Genomic DNA, 15502 nt, shown 5'->3' with positions numbered 1-15502 from the left:
TTAGACTAATTACACGACGAAAAACATCAAAAATAGTAGACGACCAATATGTGCGTGATTGTTATCGAATCGTTATGTGTTTCCAAGATCAAAAGGTTCTATCGAGAAGTCTAGACCATTTTTTTTTCGCGACTTCTAGAACAAACTTCCAAGCAATACCCATTTAAAGGGTACTTTCACCCAACGTTTGTATAGGAAAATAACCCCCGATAGAACATTTCGTTCATAGCACCAAAGAATAGACCCTTAACTTTCATTTACTGGATGACTTAGGGACACTGATATTTTTCTAAAAATGTTCATCTACCATAGACACCGTGGGGCGTATCAGTGCGTTCCAGTGGGTTTCAAGGAAGTTCCAGGGAGTCCCATGGAGAGTTTTTGGGAGTTCCGGTGGATTTTAGGGTGACACCTGGAGGTCTCAGGGGGTAACTGAAGCTCTTAGAGGCGTTTCAGAATATCTCAGGGGGTTTTAGAGAATATCAGAAGGTCTCAGAGGAGTTCTATGAGGCTTCACTGAAACTCTTGATACAATATAAAAAGGCTCCATATCCTCGATAACAAAAAAGGCCTCTTAAAAGCCCTTGAAGTACCCTAAAATGCAATCAAATGCCCCTGAAATTTCTCAGAACGTTCCTTCCTGAACCCTCTGGATTGCTCTGGATCTCCCTGAAGCCGTTTAAAATACATCTGAACCCCCGTAACTCTATTAAAACGCTCTTAACCCATTTACGCCCAGTGATCTATTTATAGATCAGATGCCTCGAACGCCCAGTGATCTATTTATAGATCAGCAACTTTTGCGATAACGGCAGCACTTTTTTTGTACCAGTAAAACCACAAAAACGATCCTTAAACAAATACGAAACGATCCATAACATATATTTGCATGTTCCACAGAATTGAACTGAAAATCCCTAAAAAAGCAGTAATGATCCATACAAAAGTGCAATACGATCCATAGTTCATGCGAAAAGAGCAATAAAATTGCTTACAAGACCCCATGAAATGATATTTTTTATGGATCGTTGCGCATTTGTTTATGGATCATTTGGTTTGTTTTATATGCAAAAGGATGTTTTCCCGTTGTAGGTTTCTCCGCTAGGTAGCGCAAGTGGGCTCTAAAAATTCTGAATTTCTGTATCTTGAGAATCAGGCTACATAGAAAAACTTCAGAATTTCGTTTTCGACAAGGTCGATCAGGACATCAAGAGCTAACCGATATTGAACTAGTTGGTTCTAGGTTTATCCGCTAGGTGGCGTTAGTGAGTCCTAAAAAATTTAAACCTCTGTATCTTGAGAATCCGACTACGTAGACAAAATTCGTCTTCGGCAAGGTTGATCAGGACATCAACAGCTATCCGATAGTGAACTAGTTGATTGTAGGTTTATCCGCTAGGTGGCGCAAGTGGGCTCAAAAAATTCTGAGCTTCTGTATCTCGAAAAACAGGCTACATCGAAAAAAATCTTCGGTAAGGTCGTTCTGGACATCACAAGCTATCCGATAGTGAGCTAGTTGATTAACCCTAAAAGGGATACCTGGGCTCCATTGGACCCCAGGCGCCTTTCAGAGCTCGTCTTTGATGGAACACACTCAGCGAGGTGACGAAACTGAGGCCATGAAGGTATCCCTTTTAGGGTTAAAGTTTTATCTGCTAGGTAGCGCTAGTGAGTTTTAGAAATTCTTAGCTGCTGAATCGCGAAAATCAGGCTTCATAGAAAAAATTCGTCTTCAGCAAAGTTGATCAGAACATCAAGGGCTAACGGATAATTAACTAGTTCGTTCCAGGTTTATTCGCAAGGTGACGCTAGTGAGCAATACAAATTCTGAAATTCTGTATCTCGAGAATCAGATTACATAGAAGAATTTCGTCGTCGGCAAAGTTGATCAGTACATCAATAGCTATCCGATAGTGAACTAGTTGATTCAGGGTTTATCCGGTAGGTGGCGCTACCCAAGTAACATTCTAAGTTTTGTTCGGCTCTACAAGAGATCTTCATGACCAATTTTATGAAACTTGCAATAAAACTGAAGCATACATCAAAACCTCTTGATAACCTCTTTAAGAGTATCTTCCGGCTAAGTGGACCACTCTCGGAGAGGCTTTGCAAACCGAACTAAGAGTAGCAATAAACCCGTTTTAAAACCTAGTTGAAATATTTCCCATTCTCGATTGTTGTTTTTTTTTCAACAAAAACTATGACAGCTCAAGATACAGAGAAGCTTCTTCGATGGCACGTAAAGTTCAGGAGGATACATCATTCGTAAGTACAAAGCGATTATTTCAAAGCAGTATTTTAGTAGTTATTGTGCTCGTAGGCTTATGCGCATTCGAATTTACCGTGAATATTGGGGTTGCAGAATTATAAAATTAATGCGCTTCGAAAATAGTGAATATTATCATCTTGGAATTAAATAAATCAATTTGTGAATTTAGTAAAACTATCCCGAATCACAAGAAAACTCAGCAGAGAGAGTTTATTTATGTGAGCATGTTATGAAAATGGTTGCAAATTCCCAAATCATTGCTAATTTAAGCAAAATTAACTATTTTTCATCCACGTAAGTTAATTCTTCAATATGGCGACGACCATAATCAGCGAAAATAAAACGAAAGCAAGTTTACTTTTGTGATGACCGCAATAAACCTAGCAGTGTCGTAGTTTCTGCTTTTCCACCAACAGATGTCGTTACTAATCGAACGGATCGCCATCTGTTGAGAGTTTTAACAGTTTTATTGCGGTAATAATGATTGCCAGAAGGTTTACATATCGGAAAGTTTTGTTTACTCTTAAAATCTGTCTTTATAGATATCTTCAAGTATACTATAAAACATTTTATTAATGGTTTTCATAAAAACAGTCATAAAACTGTGAGTTTTAATTATTGCTGTAATAAAACATTAATAAAAATCAAACAAAACCAATCAGCGATGGAATTGTTACTTGGGTAGTGAGCTCTAAAAATTCTGAAATTCTGTATCTCGAGAATCCGACTATATAGAAGAATTTGGACTTTAACAAGGTTGATGAGGATATCAAGAGCTATCTGATAGTGAACTAGTTGGTTGTAGATTTGTCCACTAGGTGACGCAAGTGGGCTTTAAAAATTCTGAACTAATATTGGTAAAGTAGTTTTTACGATAAAATAGAACTGCAAGACTATTGATTGATAACAAAACCAGCTAGGTATCAAACAGCCGTCTAATTTCATATTGATAACTAAATTTAACATTGAACAAAATATAGTATAGCATAATTAGTTATCAACTTGAACTCAATGATAACGTTCATTTCATTTCATTTTAAAACACATCAGTTCATTTTTCATTTACAATTCTTCTTACAATTCTTCAGTCACTTGACAACAATAATTATCGCCTTCGATTCAATCCGGATCTAGTTTCCCTTTATTACAAATTCTAACAAACTTACTGTGATCGACTAGTGATCAACGCACTTAATACTATCGCAAAGAGTCCTTTGCGAAGGGGAAGAGGTGAGGGCTCTTACACAAAAGGCGACTCTGGAGGTCAAAGACCTAGACGAGGTCACCGAAGTGGAAGAGCTCGTCACGGCACTACGGCAACAGTGCGATGTGAAGGTGGTCGCCACAGCCGTTAGGCTACAGAAGGGGCCAGCTGGGACACAGATAGCGTTTGAAACTACTTTTGACCCCGGGAGTCGATCACGCCGGCCCAGAAGGGGACGGCCTAAGCCCCAAGCTGCTGGTCCAGCCAACAACAGCTTCCAGGGTGGGCTCACAAGGCCTCTTTTGACTCCCGGGTCCCAGGGCGTTTTGGATGGGGGAGCTTTCGGTGTGGGTGGTACCTATAATAAGAGGGTATTTACCTGAACAATCGTATTGGTCGGCTTGGCTGGAATGGCACACTACGAGTCGGTTCTGGCGGCTCACCGGCCGGCGAAGGATGGGTTCTGCTCTGGACGGTAGTGGCACGTCGGTGGCCATGGGTATCCGTGAGCGGTCGGCAACGGTGGGGGGTGGTCGGCACCGCATGACCGTGCTTACTGTGCCGCAAAGAGTACGGCGGCAAGACGTTGAGCCTCGCGATGGAGAAACGGGTACAATGGCGGCGCCAGGCGTCTTGGGCTTGACGAAGACCCCCCCCCCCCCCCCCCCCCCCCCAAAACGCCGCGGATTTCGGTGGCGGAATGGGCGTCCGGGAACGAATTGGTCTTCTGCGTGGCCTAGCCGCCTTTTCGGTGGCGAAGTGGCGCTGCCGGACGCGGAGCAATGCTTACGACGACAGATCGAACATTTCAGTGACGAAGTGAATCTTCCGAAGTCGATTTGAGTTTTTGTCCACTACGGCCGTCCCTCCGGTGATGGAATTGGTCTTCTTCTAAACTTTCACGGTTTCACCGGCTTCCAGGGGGCCAAGCAATCTCTCTGGCCACACGACGGTCGAGTGGGTCTTGGCCGACGCTCGAACACGTGAGTCTTGATTAATACTCTTTCTCGCACTCTTACTGCTCGATCGTTGGAAGACTACTGACCTCGCTCCCAGCCGTCATTTTGCCCAGGCCGCCTTTTGTGGAGATCCTCCCATCTGGAGAGCGGACGATTCTCACTCAGTCCGGTCCCAATCGATGCCATTTTTACTGCATTCGAGAAATTCACCACCCATTGCACATTGGGCAAAATCAAGCCAAAAGGTGGAAAAAATTAATAACTTTCTCAATACAAGACGCTATGTGACCATCAATGGCTTATTCGAAAGCAAATTTTCTCAAGAATTGATTGGTGGATGATCCATGTACGGGCAACTTCTCTGAAGCGAGTTATAGAGCCCGTTTTACCCCAGTTCCCCCTAAAATTTGTGAATTTCTGTTATTTTACGGCACTTATTATGATTTTTATGATTATTTCGCTGGGATACCATCGTCCCACTCCCATTGAGTAACGTTACATACAAAAAGTTATTAAAATGTTGGAATTTTAGGGTGTTGTGGGGTCAATTAGGCAATGGTATATTTTCAAGGTAAAAATTCATTTTTTATTTTTATTTATGATTTTTTACGTGACAATAACTAATTAAATGATCGAATACACATGGTTTATTCCTAAAGAAACCATTTTTGGCGAGATTGATCTTAAATTATTGGTAATATTTAAGTTTTCCCGCATACAAATATGAGTAGTTCCCATCCTTATACCACCGATTCCAAACATTTCCAAACGATGACCCATTGCTTATATACTCCAAAAATATCCTAATTGTTGTTTGCGCATAGCCCCATGGACGGGAGGTGACGGCAGCATATAGATTTAGAGCTTAGTTTACCCAAACTCCCCTATAGACTTATTTTTTATTGTTTTTAAATTAAAACAACTTTAACTTGAAACTTCTATGCATGATATGAGTTAATATTGATGAGCTAACCAGTAATATATCTGCATCCTATGAAATTTGGAAATTAAGGGTACAATGGCATTAAATGAAAAAAAAACATTCAAAAAGCTTGAATTACCGTATATATTGACAAATAGCTTGTTTGGCAGATCATTTCTATACGAATGATTCTTTTACTTACGACATTGCTTCAGCGGGGTGTAAAGCCTGTTTCACCCCAATTTCCCTAGAAGTATAATCAAATTTTTCCATTGCAGTTAATATAATATATCAATAATATAATAATATAATATATCATTCATGTTATAACATTCTGATTCCAATGAGTATATAAATATGACGTTTGGGGGATAATGGGGCAAAATATGCTGCTGCTTATTTCTCGGAATTTTGGTATTGAAGCTGAAGAAATTTATAATCAATAGGTGAAATAATATTTAAAATCCATGTCACACACTTCCATTATTCACCATTCCAAGCATTTCATGATGAAGAGCTCTAGCGAGAATTTGAGAATATTCAAACTGCTGCTTGCCGATAGACTTTATGGGGGTCGTAGTAACACATTGTAAAAAAAGTCTCCAAAATGCATTCGTTATATTTTTGTTAACGAAATAGCAACTTAAACATCAAATAGTTATTTATTTCGTTTTGCTATACACTAATAATATGACAGTCTTATTCTGCTTAGCCAAGTACACTACCCGTCATAAGTATAAACTCAAAAAAATGTATTGCAACAATATTATATCGCATTTACTCACCTTGATATCTCCAATACCTTATAAATATGCTGTCTTCATCAATGTTATTCAGAAGCCCAAAAGCAACAACTTTTCTGAAAGCGGCTTTTTTGTAGGTGTTCTGGTTTTAGAGAAATCGAGGTGAGTTGGGGTGGTTCAATATTATTGCAATACTTTTTGTGAGTCTACTTATGACGGATAGTGTATGTCTTTTAGTAATAGATACTAGACTTCCTAAGCACATCTCTTTGCACATCTGATCATAATCGAAGTCACCTCAAGATGTTGGTATTGACTTGATTTTTTTGTATTCGGCTAGATACTTTGCTGTACGCACTGTGCAAAATCGGACACCCTGTCCAAAAAGTCTTGCACCCTACATTACATGCACTCTATTCTTTCTTTGCACGGGTTGTTTTTCGACATAACTCAATCAATTTTAAATCAATCCACATTGAAATTGACGGTCAGCACTATCTGTATTCGAAAAATCAAGTGAATATGTTGATACACACATCAATTTTGAGGAAATGCTGTCGTTCATTTGACATTATGTCAAGGGAATTTCAATAATGCCAAACCCCGGACCGACAAAAAAACGAACCCAACACTCTCAGCATGGTTTTGCTGAATACTCGCGCGTTTAGCGCTTCGGCTATATGTGTTCTACCTGTGCATCAATCAGTCATTAATGAACTCGTATGGATATTATCTTTCAAACAAGTTATTTGTCAACTTATATGGTAATTCAAGCTTTTTGTTTTTTTTTTCCTTTAACCCCATTGTATCCTAAATTTCCAAATTTCATAGGATGCAGTGATATTACTGGTTAGCTCTTCATCAATATCAACTCATATCATGCATAGAAGTTTCAAGTTAAAGTTGTTTTAATTTAAAAACAATAAAAAATAAGTCTATAGGGGAGTTTGGGTAAACTAAGCTCTAAATCTATATGCTGCCGTCACCTCCCGTCCATGGGGCTATGCGCAAACAACAATTAGGATATTTTTGGAGTATATAAGCAATGGGTCATCGTTTGGAAATGTTTGGAATCGGTGGTATAAGGATGGGAACTACTCATATTTGTATGCGGGAAAACTTAAATATTACCAATAATTTAAGATCAATCTCGCCAAAAATGGTTTCTTTAGGAATAAACCATGTGTATTCGATCATTTAATTAGTTATTGTCACGTAAAAAATCATAAATAAAAATAAAAAATGAATTTATACCTTGAAAATATACCATTGCCTAATTGACCCCACAACACCCTAAAATTCCAACATTTTAATAACTTTTTGTATGTAACGTTACTCAATGGGAGTGGGACGATGGTATCCCAGCGAAATAATCATAAAAATCATAATAAGTGCCGTAAAATAACAGAAATTCACAAATTTTAGGGGGAACTGGGGTAAAACGGGCTCTATAACTCGCTTCAGAGAAGTTGCCCGTACATGGATCATCCACCAATCAATTCTTGAGAAAATTTGCTTTCGAATAAGCCATTGATGGTCACATAGCGTCTTGTATTGAGAAAGTTATTAATTTTTTCCACCTTTGGGCTTGATTTTGTCCAATGTGCATTGGCGGTTCGTGCACACAACCCATCGCCGCAGCTGTCGACCGGTTGATTTGAATCGAACGTTTACTACCTTCACAAACATTTATCCCTATCAACCCACACCTAACAAAATTAAGTTACCGTTTGGTAATACGTTGGTTCAGCTACCTGTGGCGGACGTCAAAAAGTCCGAGGGAGGATGAAGGTAGGCTGGTGCGTATGTCACCTGACATTTCACGAGCCACCGGAGGTTTGCTTTAGGTAACCAGGACACAAGTCGTGGGGCTGCAAAGGCTCTGACAGGAGCAAACTATGCAAGAGATGCGGCGCCAAGTAGACGATAACAACACTCACAGCGATCACCTGGCGGTTCACTACAGTATGGACTACAACAACAGCAGGCAGCGGGAAGAGGAAAAGGCGGCTAGGCCAAGGCCAAACCCTGGCAGGTGGAAGACATCATACTTCGACGAAGTATCAAGCAATTGTGGACCTGCGCCGCGCCTGCCTACGGGCTAGGCGATCTGAGGAAGAGCGAAACGTCATGATCCTAGTCCTTTTGGCCTCCGTTCGTAGGACAGCTGGGGACTGGGGCTGGCGATGAGGAGAGGGTCACTGATGTGAAACTTGCGGGGATAGCTAAGTCCCTTAGCGTAGGTAAGGCCCAAGATCCGCACGGAGTTCCGAACCTGGCCTTACAAGTAGCTATTGTAGAGGCTCCCGAGATGTTCAGGTCTGCCATGCAGAAATGCCTGGACGAAGGAGTTTTCCCAGTAGTTTGGAAGATCACTTTTTGGATTCGACTGTGATAGATTTTAACTTGAAAATGGCTCTTCCAGTCTTGATAAAAATCAAATACAGCTATTTAATCTTGTCCGACGTTTCGGTCTCATTTGAAGAAGGTCCTAAATGAGACCGAAACGTCGGACAAGATTAAATAGCTGTATTTGATTTTTGTCAAGACTGGAAGAGCCATTTTCAAGCTAAAAGTAGTTTGGAAGAGGCAGAGCCTGGTTCTATTGCCAAAGGCGGGGAAACCACCCGGAGACCCTTTGGAAGACAAATATGCTTGATCGACACGGCGGGAAGGTGCTCGAAAAGATCATCCTCAATAGAATGTTGAGGCACACCGAGGGTGTAAAATGTCTCTCGAGTGGCCAGTTCGGCTTCCGGAAGAGTTGGTCGACCGTAGACGCTGTCGGTTACAAAAACCGTCGAGGTAGCACTCCAGCTCAATAGGAGGGCGATTCGCTACGGTGCAGTAGTGACTGTGTATGACAGGAACACGTTCTATAGCGCTAGTTGGGGGAGTCTATTGCCGAAGCACTTCTATGTCAGGGGATACCTGGGTACCTGTACAAGATTATTGTACAAGTTACTTCCAGAATCGATTATTAGTTTACGAAACAGAGGTGGGTCGGAAGTGCTTTCACTTAACCTCAGGAGTCCCGCAAAGTTCCATCCTGGGTCCCCGGTAATATGGAATGCTATTACGACGAGGTGTTGAGGTTAGAGTTCCCGGTAAAAGTGTCAATCGGCGGCTTCGCAGACGACATTGCGCATCGGTCTACGGTGTATCGATCGCAGAGTTATTCGATGATGATCAACGATAAGCTTACTTACTGTCCTACCGTACCGTGCCACACGATACGCTTTGCGTCATCACTGGTATGGTGTCTATCGGTATCTTTTTTGGGAAGGACATAGAGTGCTTTGTAATGCTCGGTACAAGATAGGCACAAGCAGGCTAACTGCCAGGTTGGCCTCCATGGTCAAATGGTAGCGCGCGTAGGACAGATCCACCAAAGGATGGTGAAGCCACATGTTGATTTGGAGGGTAGATAGTTTTGTCAAAAGGTGCCTTGGGGAAGTAAGATTCTACCTGACTCAGGTTCTTTCGGGCCATGGTTGTTTTAGACAGTACCTACACTGCTACGGTCATACGGGTTCGTACCACCAGACGTACTTACAGACAGAGTATTTTAACAGTCTATTAACTCTTGGCAACAATAATCAATTTCACTTTTATTTCTATTTTCAGGTTTCCAACATCTCACTGCGCGTCGTTGATTGCTGATAGCGATCATCAATACTGTGCCTCCGAATTACCCTCATTTCACCCAAACAAAGTGAAATTCCAAATACATAGTTGTTGTTCGTGGCCTTGAAAGGCCAGAGTGAAAAAAGTGAGCACTTTATGTAAATTTGTGAGTTTGGTAACGATGATGAAGCTGATTGCAGTTGTTTATCAACCTCCAAAGAAGTTATTCTAGCACAGCAACGACAAAAGGGAAAAATAACAACCCGGCATAAATGTAACGACAAGACGGATTAATTTTGGATTTATATCCCTTGTCGTTGTGTTGTGCCACCAATCCAGTGGAGTGCTAAGCATAGCCAGTCGTCAAGGCCAAGGAGCAAACATGCCAGGTATACCGACGACGACGACGTCATCATCATTGGTTTTAACAACGCCATCAGCTGTCGTTCATGAAGATGAAGAATTGATGCGTTGCCAGGTGAGTGGAAAGTGGGCCATTTTGGGCACTGAGGCCCCAAGGGGTGGGAAATGCTGTTTTTATGTAAATAAATGACGAGGAATGTTCCTCCGCAGTGTGGTGCCTCTTGCGTGACCTGTCCAAATATATCATTGTGGGAAAATGGCCTGAAAAAAGCCGGTTTGGTTGTTTTGCGAAAATATTTTCGGAAAATGTGTGTAGGCAATAGGCATCTAGTTTTTGTGCTCGAAGGAGTGTGATTGTTTTTTTTTGCCTTCTGTTCCTAGTGTCGGTGGAGAAGTAGGTAGGTATTTGCTAAAAATATTCGCTAACTATGTTTAGTCGATTGCAGCCATAAAGGTCTTTGTTTGGGACATCACAAATGGACACGAAAATTCGGCATTGTTAATACTGAATGGTGGGTGTTATATAACAAGGTAAGATAATTATAATTGATTCGGAAGAATGTTTTTCCCAAGAGTGATAACAAGGTGATGTGAAACCTTGCATACAAAACCTAAGAAGCTAGCTAGTATAAATTGTCAAATATTGAAAAAAAAAAACAAAATCAATGCAATGATCAAACATTGGGTTTGACTCGATCGAATTTTCATTTCATTTCTTCACTTTTCGTTCAATGTTTACAATGAGGCAAACAACAAATCTCTCGCGGCAAGAAATTTTCCGAGTCAAGCCACGCAAACGTTTATTAACACGCTAAGCTCCGACACAGGCAAAAGACGTGGAATTATTTTTTCGCATATCCATATCTCAGGAGTTAATGAATCAAAATTCAATCTTTTCGCGTCATCTCAACCCTACACTATCCTAGAAACGAACATGGTTTTTTTTTTCGGGCTTGCACTATTTGGTGTTCATTCCATAAATTTCCGTTTAGAATTTTCATGGTCTCACCATTCTTCCAAATTGTGAGATGACACATTTGTGTGCATACTGTATAAATCCTCACGGTTGCATGGATCGCATCGCTTACCAAAGTGAATCCTTGATCTATGCAACTATCAAATCCTCCCTACTAACAAAACTCCTTCCCGTGACAACTGTGGAGGGTCCAGTAGCACATACAGCCTCTAATAATAGCGGTTGTCAAACAAACATCCCTTCCCTTCTCCGGTTAACCGTAAGGACGTGGTCAGCGCCGTTATTGACCCAACAAAGTTTGAGCTCTCGAAACGTGTACAATAGGGCAGTTCAGACTTCAAAAATGTTGAAAACTCAAAGCTCCCTTATGTTCATTACAATCCTTGGTGCTAAACTAGAGTGATGTCAAATTTTCAGCCATTTCGGTGGTTATTTAATGGTGGCCCAAGAGCAAAATAAGTTTATATGGGATTTTCTATGGAGAATTTTCAAAAAAAGTTCTCCACGATGCAAAGCAGTAATACATGGATGAAGCTATAGGCTCAACATTAAATTGAATTTTTCAGATCTCAATGATGAATTTTGCCGAAGACCGCAACTCATTTCGATTCACGAGTCAAAAGTTATTAATCAATATTCATCCATACATGCTTGAACAGAAGACCACAGCTCGACCGACACGCTTGACAGTAGATGTATGAGAAATTAGATCGCTAATGGCACTGTAGCTAATAAATTAATTTATTTTATTTCATACCTTAGATGTATTTATCGATTATTTTTAAATACACATGTCGTTCTGGGTGTTTTGTTTTGGCAATAAAATTAGTTTGACACTTGTAGGACCGGTACTGACGCTGTAAGGCGTGTCAAACTAGATGGTGGTCACACGAACACTCGCGACATTGACATCCTGCGCGCTTGACACGCAGTCATAGTATGCGTGTTAGCGTCTTGCACACCTTGCCGGACATCGTTTAAGAAGATGCGCATGTGAATCGGTAACATCCATCATTGAAATCTGAAAAATTCAATTTGGCTTTGATACTATGACATTATCCATGTATGAATGCTCTACAACGTGGAGAACTTTTTTTGAAAATTCTCCATAGTAATTCCCATACAAACCTATTTTGCTTTTGGGCCACCATTAAATCACCACCGAAATGGCTGAAAATTTGACAGAATTCTAGTTTTGCACCAAGGATTGTAATGAACATATGGGAGCTTTGAATTTCAAACATGTTTTAAATCTGAACTGCCCTAGTGTACATTGAGGATGGTGGCAAATCCAAGTCCCAAGCCTATTGATTCTCTGTACAATTTCGCTTACTCAGGTCAATCAGTAGTAGCAACTTGTAAGTGTACGGTCACCATGGCTCATGTTCATTTAATTTTAATATGAATTTTGTCAAATTTATGACTAAAACCCTTGAGAAAGATGGCATAGACCATTGAAACGTCGGGCTTAGAAAACATATGTCGTATTGATTGCACACCGAAGACTGCAAAACCGAAAAAACCCTCAGGTTCAAGAAGTAACAGTCGATACCCGAGCAGGAGAAAATAGCTGAAGAACACTAAACTCAGGTATGCAAATCCCAATACCTACATACTACGAAAAAATCAGAATTGCACAGAACGTAAACAATCTAATGACGTATACTTTTTTACGATTCTATCCGATTCTGTGAGATCCTATCGATAGTATTTAGCACCTTTTATGATCGGAGACGACTATATGAAACGAATTTGAAATTGAAATTTCATTTGGCGTAAAATGCGATTTTACGCAATCATTGTCAACAAATATTCATATTATTATACAATTCTGATTCAATGTATGAAAATACAGTGGTTTTTCGGTTTTGTCACGATCAAAAAAAATTTTACCGTGATATAAACGAAACCGTAAATTTGGTGAAACGAGAAAAAATGTATTTTTTTTATTTAAAATCGTTCAGCTGCAAAATATATGAGTCGTAGTTCACATTTTTAACAGTTTTGGTGGACTGGACCATGCTGTATTGGTTTTATATTGATTTCGGAATGTTTTAGAACAAGTGTGATAAAAACGAAACGAAAATCGTGATAAAATCGACATTGGCGTAACTAGGATTTTTTCCTGGACGGGGCCCAGGGGGGCCTGACTTGAGATGGATTTTAAGCGGGATGGGCGCCCGATATGTGAATATGCAAATCGGTATTGTAGTTTTGAGTAATCAAAATGACTGTTTCAGATTTGTTCATAGTTTTGTAAACTATATGAGTACGAACAATTCCTCCAAGATGTTTTTCCATAGCTTAATTCAGTGATTCCATCTTGGCTTCTTCCAGAAATTCAATCAAGAATTCATCTAGGGATTCCACTAGACATTTTTTCGGGGATTTGTCCTGGGATATCTTTAGAGGTTCCTCCAGTAATTGTTCCAGTCCTTTTTTCAAAGTTTCCTTCAGGAATTTCTCCAGAGATCCTTTAAGGTATTTCTGCAGGTATTCAGAGATTTCTACAGGGATATCTCCATATATGCCTTCCAAATTCCACTAGAGATTGCTCCAATAATTATTACATCTGGAATGATTCGAAGTATTTCTGCAGGAATGCATTCCAGAAATTCTTTTAGAAAATTTTACTTAGAGATTCTTAAAAAACACTCCAAGAATTGCTTGAAAAATTTGTTCAAAAAAACTTTAGGGATCCTAGTTTTTTTTTTATCTGTATTCACGAGATTTTTAGCCCTAGGCATCTCGGGACCCACGCTTTACTTCCCTTCCGAAGGAAGAACTCACATTTTGAGAGTTTGTCGGGAGTGGGATTCGATCCCAGGTCCTCGGCGTGATAGTCATGTGTTCTAACCATCCCACCAGGTCCGCTACACTAGGGATCCAGGTATTCCTTCAACAATTACTGCAGACATTGATTTCTTCATTTTTTTATCCAGGAATATTCCTACAAAAAATCTTCCAGGTATTCGCTAAGAAAGCTCTCCTGAGATTCCATAAAGAGTTCCTAATGGGGCTTGCTTCCGGGATTTCTCATCGGGTTTCTTCAGAAATTACTTCAAGAGTTTCTCCAGGGATTCACCGGAAATTTCTTCTGTTATTCTTACAAAAACGAATTCCGAGATTATTTTAAACATTTCTAGAAGAACTCTTATTGGGATTCCTTCAGAAACTCCCGCAGGAATTAATCCAGGATTTCCTCAGGAATTTCAGCGGTTTCTTCAGTATTTCCCCTGAGAATTCTTCAGAAAATCCTCCTGGAATTCCCTCAGAAATCGAACTTTGTATTTCATCAGGAATGAATCTTGAGATTCCTCCAGGAACTCCTTCGGAAATTCCTCCCGGATTTTTTTTCAAGAATTATTCCAGGTATTCCTCCAGGCATGTCTCTAGGAATTCATTCAGGCATTTCTCCAGAGACTTCTGCAAGAGTTCAACCAAGAATTTCTCCAGGTACTACCCCAGGTATTTCCTCAGGAATTACTCCAGGAATTTATTCAAGTTTGGATCCAGGAATTCTTCCATGAATTCCTCCGAAAATTCTTCCAGGAATTTCTTCTCTAGGGTTTCCTCTGCACATTCCTCCAGGATTTATTTCATGGATCCCTCCAGGAATTCCACCGATGATTCCTTCAGTAATTCCTCCAGAAAATCCTCCTGGAACTCCACCAGAAATTCCTTTCTGAATTCCTCTCAACATTTCTCCAGGAATTCCTTCAGAAACTTCTCCATGGATTCCTTCCAGAATTCCTCTAGAGATTCTTCCAGGAATTAGATATTCATTTAGGGATTCCTCCTGCAGTTCTTCCATGAAGAGTTCCACGGATTTTCCCCAAGTTTTCCTATAGAGATTTGTCCAGGAATTCCTCCTGAGGTTCTCCCAGAAATTGTTTCAGGGATTCCTCCAGGTTTTTTTTGCAAGAATTCCCCCAGGGATTCTTCCAAGTAATTCTCTAGAAATTCCTCTAAAGATGCCTCCAGGAATTCCTCAAGAGGTTATTTAAGTATTACCCCAAGAATCCCTTCAGAAAGTCCTCCAGGAATTGATTCAGGAACTCCCATAGGAATTCCTTCAGAAATTACTACCGCAATTCCACCAGGAATTCCTCCGAAAATTCCTCTGGGAATTCCTCTAGAAATTTCTCTTGGATTTTCTTCAGAAATTTCTCTTGGAGTTTCTTTAGAAATTTCTCTTGGAATTTCTTCAGAAATTTCTTTTGGAATCTCTTCAGAAATTCCTCCATTAACTGCTTCCAGAGTTTCTCTCGAGATTTCTCCAGGAATTCATTCAAGAATTCTTCCAGGGATAGTTCCAAGGAATTTCCACAAAAATTCCCTTACAGATCCACAAAAATTCCCTTACAGATCCAGGAATTCTTTCTGGGATTCCGCAAGGAATTTATCCAGAACTTCCTGCAGGAATTTGTCCAGAACTT

The 15502-nt window shown here is 40.2% G+C and overlaps 1 protein-coding gene across 1 annotated transcript in view; it reads left to right on the top strand.

Annotated features, from left to right (window-relative positions):
- The first annotated feature begins 799 nt into the window (after positions 1-799).
- Positions 800-15502, top strand: part of LOC134286862 (tetra-peptide repeat homeobox protein 1-like) — a 265454-nt gene continuing 250751 nt past the window's right edge. The window contains exon 1 of the mRNA XM_062848553.1: positions 800-1085. The gene's annotated coding sequence lies outside the window, so the exon portion shown is untranslated. The remainder of the gene's footprint in view (positions 1086-15502) is intronic.

Source organism: Aedes albopictus, chromosome 2 (genome assembly GCF_035046485.1).
Source record: "Aedes albopictus strain Foshan chromosome 2, AalbF5, whole genome shotgun sequence".
Lineage (NCBI taxonomy): Eukaryota > Metazoa > Arthropoda > Insecta > Diptera > Culicidae > Aedes > Aedes albopictus.
The sequence above is the reverse complement of the archived record's forward strand: the minus strand, read 5'-3'. Positions and strand labels throughout refer to the sequence as shown.